Genomic DNA, 12670 nt, shown 5'->3' with positions numbered 1-12670 from the left:
AGTAATGATTCCTAGATACATGCATACTTATGATCTTACATCCGATAATAGCGACAATGTGATATCCTTGGATTAACTCACTAAGATATTGTCCACTTTGGTCCATCCCATATCTAGTCTCGTGATTTTGTTCTTTGGCATACAAATAGTCATCTTCCCAAGAGGTCACTCATCCTAAGAGTGTTGAGTACACTTAACTTTAGAGTTCCAAAGCTAATTATTGTTGTTACGTCAAAAGGCATCTCCGTGAGTTAATTTTCAATTTTTACATATATATATATATATATATATATCTCAAAATCGTTCTTTCCCTGTTCGGAGCACAGTTTGATTCATTTCTTCCTCCTTCGCCATTCTAGAAGCCTGTCAGGAGCCATTCATTGTCTAGGCCCTCTAGCCCCGGCGGCCACTCTCCGCCATTGTCAGACCGGGTTATTACAGACAACTCGAGAGAATGAATAAAATCACTGCCTTTTGTTTTAGTCGAGAAAGCACGTCTTGAAGAGAGTAAAATAGAGAAATCGCAGCATAGAGATTAAACTGCATATTATAATAGAGATTAGTACTTCTTTCTTTTGGGTCTGATTCTATCCCATTTCTATTTTACAAGAAAATGGCGTGTAGTCGTCATAGGTGGTTCCTGAGGGCTTACGGGATCAAACCAAGGATGTTTAGTATCAGCTATTTCACCAAATTCTTCCCCACAAGCCGCATTCTCTGTGTGTGTGTGATTGTAAATCATAATTATATGGCTTAATATCACTAAAAATCCTAAACTATGTCCATTGCGACACCAACATCCAACTTTTTTTAGGTTACCAAAATCCCTAAACTATACCTGTGACATTCCGAATTTCGACCCATTTTTGGAATTTATAAAACGTGTAATTCGTCAGTGTGCTTATAGTAAAATCTCGCCCGGGAACTGATCACTCTCGGTTATCGTTTTTAAAATTGAGATTTCGCTAGAATCGCACTCGATTGAATTTGGCCGTTATTTAGAGCCCGAATTTTGGTGTCAAATTTCTCGGAGTTTCGTGACGAATTTAATTGGACGGTGTCGATATTATTGTGGCCAGTGTCAATATTGCCCGAGATATGCGAAAAGTGAAATTTTGACCGGGTGCGGATTTGGACAAGTAGACCTCCCTCGTAGTGTGTTTTAGTTATTATCTTTTGGCCTTTTTCCTAATTTATAATTAGGGTATTTCGTGGGCCGTTGGATTATTTTCGGATTTGAACGATGGTCGTCGGATCGCACTCAAGTGCGTTTGACTTTCTCTCTCTTCTCTTCTCTCTCTCCTCCCCCACGTCGCCGCTGCCCCACGCCGCTGACTTCCTCCTCTTTCCCCGCTGCCCTCCTCCACGTTGTTGACTCCTCATCTCACGCTGCTCCACCCATGCTTCTGGTTTGCTTCTGTTTTTGCTTCCGCCTTTGCTGCTGCTGCTGACTTCTTCCACCAACTCCACCAGCCATCATCACTCCCCCATACTTCAGCTGACTCCCCTACGTTGCTGACCTTTCCATGCAGCTGCCATGATGGACTTCCCTGCTGCTTCTGCTGCCGTGTTGCTTCTGCTCCGCCCATGCCATTTCTGGCTTGCTTCTGCTTCTGCACTGCTGATTGTTTCTGCCTCTGTTTCTGCTGACTTGCTGCTGACTTCTTGCTGCACCTTCACGTGTGCTTTGCTGACCATTGACCCATGCTGCCCCATGCTGCTTCACGTGCTGCTTCTGCCGGAATTGCTGCTGCCGCTGCTTCTTCTTCTCTTTCGCTGCTTCTTCTTCACTTCTGTTGCTGCTGTTTTCTTCTTCATTTTGCTTCTTTGCTTCTTGCTTTTTCTTGCTGCCGCTCACCAGACCGACCAGCTCCCTTGCTCAGCCACCCTCAGCCACCGTGAGTGCCAGCGCTCGCCCGTCCAGCTACTGTGAGCTCAGCTCACTGCCGGAGTTGCTGCTGCCTCTTCTTCTTGGTTTGCTTGCTTAGGATTCCTAGTAAGTGGCTTCCTAACCCTTGACTAGGCTAAGGGGTGACTAATGGACATGTTAGGGATGGTTTAAGGGCTGTGGATAGTTGGTTTAGTGGCTGGTTGTGCTTGGTTTGCTTGGTGGTGCTTGTTGGTTAATTTCCGGTAAGGTTGCTGCTGCGTCGCTGGATTTTGCTATTTTTACTGTGACTTGTGTGGGCCGAATTTGAGGAAGTGTTCTTCATGAAAGTTGTTCATAACATCTTTACGTTTGACATATATTAAATATGGAATTTTTGGAGACCATTTAGTTCCATTCGTAAGTCCATTTTTGGACCGAATTCAGTCTGCAGGATTTACTGTTCATCCGACCTTCTGGTCTTTCCGATTTTCTACAAATTTTTCCAGACCTATTTTCAACAAACTTCCTTCACAAAAATTGTTAAGAACATTTGTTTCTATGTCATATAAAAATTTGAAGGCTTTTCAAAATGATTTGGGTACTGGATGAGATGCATTTTGATGGTCAGACGGCCTGACCGGACGGGTTGAATTTTGTCTGACTTCAAGTGACAAAAAGAGGTGTTTACAGTAGGAACTGGGTTTCGAGTTCTGCGCGGAAAATGTTTATCAAGATGTTTTATACGACATATCCAAATTTCATAATTTTTGGAGTTGATTTACTATTTATTTTAAAGGAAATTCGGTGACTATGTTACTGCCCAGTTTGGCCCCGATTCTGTGCATACTCGGTTTTTCTCTCTCTCGGGAACTGATCGGTGTTACCATGACATTTTGGTGGATTTAGTTGACATTGGGCTAATTTACAAAGATAAGAATTGGTAATGATTGTTGAGGTGTGTGCATGGTCACGACACGTTCCGTCTAGGCGGGAGTTCTAGACGATGCCCGGCGAGAGTTCGGATGCCGTCTAGGCGGGGGTTCTAGACGTTGCCGATCGCGGTAGAGGCCGGATCGATGCTCCTTTGTGGAATGCCGTCTGGGCGGGGGTTCCGGACGTTGCCGTCGCCGAAGTAGCGGGACGATGCCTGGTTACGCCAGAAGACCGGCGGGAGTTCGGTGGCCCGAGGGGTCGTTAATAATCTGGACTTAATGAGTGCGATTTGCATTGGGGAATGCTTTGCCTGAGTTAATTGATGAGCACGTCTGGATTATTGACCATGTTATGCTTGATCATGCCATGAATTGCTTTGCGTGTGCTTGATGGGCAATTGGTCATGTTATGGCGATATTCTAACGTGCAGGGCTTGTGTATGCGCCAAGGCGAGGTAAGGACGCCTGTGATTGTTTATGGCACGTCGATTGTTTGAATCGCATGTTTAGAATTGTTCGGAAGTACGCTTTGGCCTAAGCGAGGCTTAGGTAATTGCTTATTGAGAAGTGTTCTCATGGTTGTATAACCAAACCATTTCAGACCAGCGACCGTGATTGATCCGGAGACGTTGCCAGGATACTACGGGGATTGAGGATAGGTCGAGTTACCCCGTTTTTTGAGTGCACCTTTTTGTAGAGGAGTTAAGCTTACCAACCACCCGATCCATGTTATTGTGCGTGGTTCGTAGATAGTGGCCTCGTAGAAGGCTTGCAAATGTATGTGTTGTAATCGATGTTGTGTTTATAAAAGTGTCTTGTTGATGTGTATTCTTTGTCTCTCTACTATCCCGTTGTTTATATGTTGTACGGAGAGTTCGGGGTTGCTTCCGCATGCGTTACTCGTTAGTGTTTCGATTGGGTCGGCGACAAGTCCTGGGCTGTCGCGTACATTACGACCACAAAGGGATGATCGCGCGCTCGTAGGTTCGGGGCGTGACAATACCTGCTGTAACACTAATACCTTGACTTTTTGTCGTACTGATACAAGTTTGGGTATTGGTGTCACAGTAGACAAAGATTAGGGTTTTTTGTGTAGACTGAAGGTTTTTTGGTCATATTGTATAAGTTTGGATGTTTTAGAGACTTAAAAAATTGGGATAGTGCTGTCACTGTGGGTATATCTTAAAATTTTTTGTGGTATTGTCCCTTACTATATTGATTCTCACAATAAGCCGAGATTAATGAAATATTTGATATTTAAGGTCCATCTAATAAAGATTGGAATCATAATGCCTATACATCCATGTATACAAAATTTCATCCGGAAAACTTTTAATGTCGATTGACCAATAAATGAAGGTAATCAAACTGAAATATGCTATTTATTGAATTGTTTGATTCTTGGTTACTTCTCACATTGTTGTAGATACACCGATCGTGTAAAGAAAATTTTTCACACACGGCCTTATCCATAATAGATTTGAGGATTATAACTACCTACTCGCTAAAATTGACGATCTGTAAGGCGGCTCTATGTTGAACGTTTTTTACGGTGGTGGTGTGTTGTGTGATTACCCTTGAAAAAGACTTTGTCACTATGCAATAGCCATCCAGGTAATGTAAAATGAATAATTACGATAAAAAAAACTCTGACTTTAACATTACTTTATTATAATTAAAGACACTGGTAGGATTCGGCTTTTCTTTGTTTGGTAAAATAAATCCTATCTTCATCTTATCATCCAAATTTGAACTACTATGTGAATAACCATGCGCAGATTCTTCATAATCAAATAAAATACAGTTGCGACACCAAATTATTTGTTTAGTATTAGCTATTTCACCAAATTCTTCGTTACGACCCCTATTCTCTGTGTGGGTGACTGTAAATCATTGTTATATGGGTTAATACCACTAAAATCCTAAAGGGTGATGCTTTCTTTACTCCCACTATGACTAAAACATTTCCTATCATAATGTTTTGACAATATTAACCTTTGTGGGTCCCACTTTTTTTCTTAAACATTCTTCAATTGCTTTTATGCTTTCTCTTTTCTCGCTATACCACTTTCCTTCTTCTCATTTATTTCTCTTTGTTCTCTCTCTTTCTAAAGCAACCCCTCTCATGCCAATAATAGACAAGTTTTAGATGCATTTAGCTATGCAAAGAAATTGAGTCAAAGTTTCTTCTTTCTCTATGCATTCTTTTGGATTTAGACTTGAAATTTTGAGATCGTAGTTTGAGTTTAATTGTTTTTGAGAGAAAGTGAGGCTCAATCATTAAGATTTTCTTTGCATACCATACCTCTCTTTTCTGCACTCGGTTTCTTTCTTCGTTAAACTTGAAGTTCGGACATAGCGTGACGAGATCTTTAGTTTCAGCAAATTTCCGATAGAATTTCTCTGCTGCATTTTAACTCGTTATGTAATTGGATTGTTTCTTGTTGCTTTTCTCAATAAACACTGACTATTTGCTATTGCAATAAGCTTTGTTCAGTGAACGACATAAGTTGGGATGTATGTGTGAGACTTGTAATTTACCCCTTTTTTTCAAATTCAACCATGAGGTGATCGATTATTTCCTTGTAATTAACACAAGCAACTCATGGAGTTGAAGCCTAGATTTGCAGAATCTTCCTTTGCACCCAACTATGCCTCTTCCATCTCCATTTCTTCAACTCAAAGCTCAACAGTAAGTAAAAAATCCATCTCATATCTCTTCACTCTTCACCCCCATTCCCTCCCTTTCGCTCTATGTTATTTGTGGTCCCATTTTGCATCAAACTCTTCGATCATTGTTCACGAAGGCAAGAAAAACCCCATGAAAGATTCAAATCCATGAGCTGAAGTCCTCACCCAAATCCTCATCAAGCTCATCGGCATTGTCCCCTTCTCTTCTCTGTCTTCATCTTCTTGGTCCTCGTAGTCATCGTCATCGCCGATTCATCATCAACTACTAGCCTCTAGATCCATGGTTTAAATCCGCCCTTGCTCTCACTAAGTCATTTACACAAACGAAAAATGCCACCTTCAAGAACGACAATCCCATCCTCAAGACTAGTGAGGATTTGCCCCTCCTCGCCCCTGCAGTCTCTCCTATTTCCCACCGATCTTGATTGCTGAATCGACCCCTACTCTCATTAAGTTTTTTGACATATACTACCAAGGCATGAACCCTGATCAAGATTAAGAGGGAACCAAGAGAAGTGAAGGAGGAGAAGGAAAATGGAACCCACGAGAAAAGATAGAAGTAAACAAACGGAACACCATAAGCAAACAAAAAAGGATAATTAAAAAAAGTTAGGACCTACAAAGGTTAATATTGTCAAAACATTCTAATAGGGAGTGTTTTAGCCATGGTGGGAGTTGAAAAAGCGTGACCCGATCCTAAACTATTTTTATTGTGACAGTAATACCCAACTTTTCTTAGTTTGTCATTATCCCTTAACTATACCTACTTTGACACCAATACCTCGACTTTTTGTCGCACTGTTACAAGTTGGTGTATTGGTGTCACAGTTGACAAAGGTTGGGGCGTTTGGCGTAGACTAAAGATTTTTTTGTCATATGGTATAAGTTTCGGTGTTTTAGTGACTTAAAAATTGGGATATCGGTGTCACTATGGGTATATTTAAGATTTTTTGTTGTATCATCCCTTACTATATTGATTCTCACAATAAGCCGAGATTAATGAAATATTTGATATTTAAACTCCATCAAATAACGATTGGAATAACAATGCCTATACATCCTTGTATACAAAATTTCAACTTGAAAACTTTTAATGTCGATTGACCAATAAATGAAGGTAATCAAACTGAAATATGCTATTTATTGAATTGTTTGATTCTTAGTTTTTTTTTGTGAAAAGAAAATGGTATTCATTAGTAAAAAGGATACATGAGAAGTACTATGACTTTCGTGGCAAAGAAAATCGAAGCAAAGCAAATCCTAAAATACAACAAAACAAAGCCAAATCCAAAAAACAAGGAGGATCAATAGAGCACCGGCAAAGTTAAGCACATATTCGTTCCATAAAAGCGAATCTATCAAGAAAAATAATCGGCGGCCAATCACTATATCTCGAATCATCATCAATGATGAGCACATGCCAGAAATTCCTTCTTGAATAACTACGACGTTGCCTGTTGGCGGTGCACGCCTAGGTTCAGCTTCTTTTGCACCATTGCCAGATGGAGACAACCAGAATAGGTTGAAAAAACAAAGGCAAAAGGACACTATAAGTGCCATAACTTGTGTACGGAGATCACTTTGGTGCCATAACTTTTTTTCGGATCACTTTGGTGCCAAGTCGGAGGAAAAACGATCACTTAAGTGTCATAAGTTTTTTTTGGATCACTTCAGTGCTAAAATTTTTGAAAAACGATCACTTAAGTGCTAAAATTTTTTAAAAATGATCATTTAAGTGCTAAATTTTTTTAAAAATGATCACTTAAGTGCCAATCTCCGGCGAGCCACCTCAGCTTCAGAAATTAATAAAAAAAATGCCACGTCGGATTTCCGGCGAAAAATTGTGTACGGCACCGGAGTTGGCACTTAAGTGATCGTTTTTCAAAAAATTTAGCACTTAAGTGATCGTTTTTCAAAAATTTTAGCACTAAAGTGATCCAAAAAAAACTTATGGCACCAAAGTGAGCGCCGTACACAAGTTATGGCACTTGTAGTGTTCTTTTGCCAAAAAACAAAAATCTGACTTTTGGAACAGCACATTTTCGTGTTTCAGTGAGACACCAAAGCTTATACGATTATCAATGAAATTGGAGGCAGAGAACCTGTACACGGACAGAGCACAAGGTATCAAATCTAAAAAAACATTATTAAACTCCCAAATCTAAATCTAGAGAGAGAGGCTCTTAGATCTAAAACTAAATTTGGAGAGCTCAAACTCTCATATCTAGTATTAGACCGGGAGAAGAGAGCTTCCAAATTTAGATCGGGATAGAAAAAAAAACAAGAAAAGAACAAAAAGGCTTGAATAAAATCATTGGGAGGGGAGGGTAAGACTAGCTCAAATCCTCACCCATGGCTGAAGCTTGAAGAAGATGACGAAGAGAGAAGCGAGAGAAAAACTTTTCGGCTTTGAGATGTTTGATTCTCAATTACTTCTCACATTATTGTAGATACGCCGATCATGTGAAGCAAAATTTTCACGTACGGCCTTATCCATAATAGATTGGAGGATTATAACTGCGTACTCTCTAAAATCGATGATTTATAAAGCCGCTCTATGTTGAACGGTTTTTATGGTGGCGGCGTGTTATGTGATTACCCTTAAAAAAGACTTGTCAGTACGCAATAGCCGTCTGAATAGTGCAAAATGAATAATTACGATACAAAAACTCTGACTTTAACATTACTTGATAAAAATTAAAGACATTGGCAGGACTTGGCTTTTCTTTGTTTGGTAAAATAAATCCAATCTTCATCTTATTATCCAAATTCGAACTATTATGTCAATAACCCCTACGAAGTTTCTTCATAATCAAATAAAATACTGTTTTTTTTATTTTAGTCAGGTGTCCTTAACTAATGCAATTTCCAGGTCATGGCACATGATTTCTCTACGATCTTTTCAATAATGATATGAATTGAGCGTGTTGCATTCATATAAATGTAATAAATTGGATCCTAATCATCACCCCTAAAAGAATGAGACAATGTATTATCGAAAAATCATATTGGTGATGTGGAGAAGAGAACCAATCTGTTTTCAATAAAGTGATTATATGATATGGTAGATAATGAAATTTATGTTTCCCTTATGGAGACTAATTATATATTTGATATTTAAGATATTCATCTAAGTAAGATTGCCAATCCTCACGCCTATAAATCCATGCAAACGAAATTTCATCTTGAAACCTTTAAATGTCGATTGACCAATAAATGAAGGTAAACGAACTATAATATACTATTTTTTGGATTATTGATTATCAGTGTTTTCTCACACTCAAAAAAATCAAATGCAAGCTCTATCCGCACAGGGTCAAAGAAATCACTAAGTTCAATTGTTTGAAGTTGATGGGATGATAATCATTTTTTCACTTGGTGACAGCAAAACTCTTTAGGATCGGAAAAAACCCGCTTTTCTCTTTCCACTCTTCCCCATTAAATTTCAAAGACTTCAAATAATAGAATCCCCAAAATGAGAGAAACTCAGCAATGCCAAAAGGTCTCACTAAAGATCATCCTATAAAGCATAATTAATATCTACTCTTCCCAGACATAAAAAGAAGAGATGAAAGAAGAAAAAGGAGAAAAAAACACCTTCAGACTTTATTAATCTGAACCCATCACAAGGAAAATTATCACATTACTCAACATTAACCAACACTTTGAATTTAATCAATTTGTCCAGCACCCACCATGAAAAATAACGCAAAAACTATCTCAAACATCAAAGAGATGGTGAAGATAAAGGAAAATGGGACCCGCAAAAGAAGTTTCCAAGAAAAAGGACACTAAGAGAATGCGATGAAAGATGGGACCCACAATGGATAAAATGGTCCCGATATTTTATTGGGGAGAGTTTTAGCCAAACTAGGAGTGGAAAAAGCGTGATCCCTAATATTTTGACCACCAAAAACTCCAAACTGGTACATTTGTGACAAATTTGCCCTTCGTTAAATTGGATTAATACTACGAAAGACCATAAATTGGTAAATCTGTAATAAACGCGTCAACAAATCGCTTGCCCAATGCGATCATTCAAAGCTATCCGTAACACGAAGTTCGGGCGTGAAACTCTAAAATTTTGCTCCAACTAAACCGTTACTTCAAATTGACTCACATCAAACCCCACGACTCTATAGCACCCTAATCTATAATTTTCATGCAATTCTACAGTTTAACAACTCCAAATCAGACATTGCAATTTAAAATTCACATAATTTCGAATTTGTGCCATAATCTCAAAAATTACTCCAATTATAAGAATAAAATCATTGCGAATCGAAGTAAATCCGGCTTGGCGTGGTCCGTGACATATACGCGCAAAACCCTTTTCCCTTTTTCTTTTTCCTTTATTCTTTGTCCCTTCGTTTCCTTTTCTTCTTCCTTCTTTTTTTTGTTCCATCTCCGGACATGCTTCTTTCCCTTTATTCTCCCCGTCATGTCTCTTTGCTTTAAATAAAGTAGTCTTCTTTTTATTTTTTTATTAGCCACATCATTTGACCAACTCAACAAACCCAAATATTACAATATCTCAGAAATGGAGGCATAATGATTTTTTCTTTTGTTCATTAGTAATTAATCAACCACAAAAAAAGCTCCAAAATAATCGACAATCTTCCTAGACAAGAGCAAGCATCGCTAGATACCTGAGCAGAAATCGGATTTGCATTTTCTGCTGCATTGTTTGCTCTACGAAATTATTCAATAACGTAAGAACTTATGTTGCTACTCATAATCATTATCACTACTGTGACTAGTAATCATCTTTTTTGTACATCCACCGAGTGTGAGTTGAGTTAACCGCGTCTTCTCATGTCTGGCTGTGAAATTAAATATTTTGGCCCCATTGGTAAAACGACTGGAATTTCGTGGCTTAATTTTATAGCTCAATTAACGAGAGGTTCGTATTCATTTCAATGAATCCTCTGTAATCGTCTCGGCATCGACAGTTTACTTTTTGGTGGAGGGAATACTAGGCACTCAATGGCTAATGCTAAGTATATTACGAAATTTCATTTCAGAGTATTCAATTACCATATACACTATGTATAATTGGGTCACACACTAAAAATCATTTCGTTTCGCGGGGAAGATTGAGTGAACATACTAATAGATGTCGGTACCTTAAGCTTCTTCCTTTTGTCTTTTGAACAGTTAGAGGCAACCAGCGTGTTTCACATTGACACCGAAAAGAAGAGGCTCATGTCTTAATAGACTCGTAAAGAAGAGTGGTATCTACTTTTTCTTTGGGTCAAGCGTGTTTAAAAGCCATAGCGTGAAAAGGGAGGCGATGGATCCACGCAACAGCGTCTTGTGATAATATAGGACACAGAGTCCTTAGACTTGGCTGAAGTCACAACCTGCATTGAAGCAGAATAAGCATCAATTCATATTCTCAAGTTAGAGGTGTCAAATACAGTCATTCTGATAACACTACAAAAAAACCGGGTTTTTCCGAGGAAAATTTCCGACGAAAAAATTTTCGTTGGAAATTTGCAACGAAAATTCCAACGAAAAATAAATTCGTCGGAAATTTCCGACGAAAAGTGCTCCGTCGGAAAATTCCGACGAAATTTTCCGACGAAGCACTTTTCGTCGGAAATCTCCGATGAAATTTTCCGACGAAAAAATTTTCGTCAGAAATTTCCGACGATTTTATTTTTCGTGGAACTTTTCGTTGTAAATTTCCAACGAAAATTTTTTCGTCGCAAATTTCCAACGAATTTTTGCGACGAAATTTTTTTCGTCGCAAATTTCCAACGAATTTTTGCGACGAAAAAATTTTCGTCGGAAATTTCCGACGAATTTTATTCGTGGCAAATTTGCAATACGAAAAATGATGTATTTGATATCTGTCCCGACCCCTAATTTCTCTCTGTCGACTGATTCCTCTTATCCCCTCGCTGTTCTCTCTCCGTCTCTCTCTTTAATTTCTCTCGAATTACTTATCGGTGCACGCGCAAATCAATCTCGGTAAAGCTTTTTCGCCGGTAAGTGTCGTGGCTAATTTCATGAATAATTGGCGACGAAAACGGTTCGTCGCAAAATTATTCTTCGCTGGATTTGTATTTGTTGGTGTTATTAAAATTTTTTTTTTCCTTTCCTCACTGGTTTGGCCGATCGCCGGCCATGGGGCGAGGTCCGGTGGCCTGGCCATGGCCGTCGGTCAACCTCGCCGACGCACAGGCGGGCTAGCCTCGCCGGCCAAGCTCGCCGGCCATGGCGAGCTCGGCCCCGGCCAGCGGCGAGGCTGGCCCTCGCCGGCACCGGCGAGCTCAAGCTCGCCCAGATGTGGGAGAGATCTGGGCCTCGCCGGCCATGGCGAGCTCGAGCTCGCCGGCGGCTTGGCTGGCCCTCGCCGGCACTGGCGAGGGCCGAGCTCGCCATGGCCGGCGAGCTCGAGGTCGCCCAGATCTGAGCGAGATCTGGGCGAGCTCGCCGGCGGCGAGGGTGGAGCTCGCCATGGCCGGCGGCTCGAGGTCGCCCGTATCCGAGCGAGATCCGGGCGAGCTCGCCGGCGGCGAGGCGGAGCTCGCCATGGCCGGCGAAAGCTCCGGCCGCCCGCACCTCGGCGAGATCCGGGCGACCTCGAGCTCGCCGGGCTTGGCTGGCCATCGCCGGCACTGGCGAGGGCCGAGCTCGCCATGGCCGGCGAGCTCCAGCTCGCCCAGACCTCGGCGAGATCTGGGCGACCTCGAGCTCGCCGGCGGCGTGGCTGGCCCTCGCCGGCACTGGCGAGGGCCGAGCTCGCCATGGCCGGCGAGCTCGAGCTCGCCCAGATCTGGGCGAGCTAATGCTCGCCCGCGGCTTGGCTGGCCCTCGCCGGCACTGGCGAGGGCCGAGCTCGCCATGGCCGGCGAGCTCGAGCTCGCCCAGATCTGGGCGAGTTCTGGGCGAGCTCGCCGGCCATGGCGAGCTCGGCCCTCGCCGGTTCCGGCCAGGGCCAGCCTCGCCGCCGGTGAGCTCGATGTCGCCCAGAACTTGCCCAGGCGAGCTCGCCGGTCGCCGGACCGGCGACCGGCCAAGAAGAAAGGACAAAAAAAAAGAAAAAGAAAAAAAAAGAGAAAAATATAAAAGATAATTAAAAAATTAATTTTAAGTCATTTGTTTTTATTTCAGGTACGTGTCTATTTGAAGGTCTCGCAATCCAAGTGAACGTTGCAATTCTCATCAA

The sequence above is a fragment of the Syzygium oleosum genome, unplaced genomic scaffold, assembly GCF_021117445.2.
Source record: "Syzygium oleosum isolate NSW1041296 unplaced genomic scaffold, Sole_v2.1 Sole_v2.04, whole genome shotgun sequence".
Classification (NCBI taxonomy): Eukaryota; Viridiplantae; Streptophyta; class Magnoliopsida; order Myrtales; family Myrtaceae; genus Syzygium; species Syzygium oleosum.
This window is presented reverse-complemented; position numbering follows the sequence as displayed.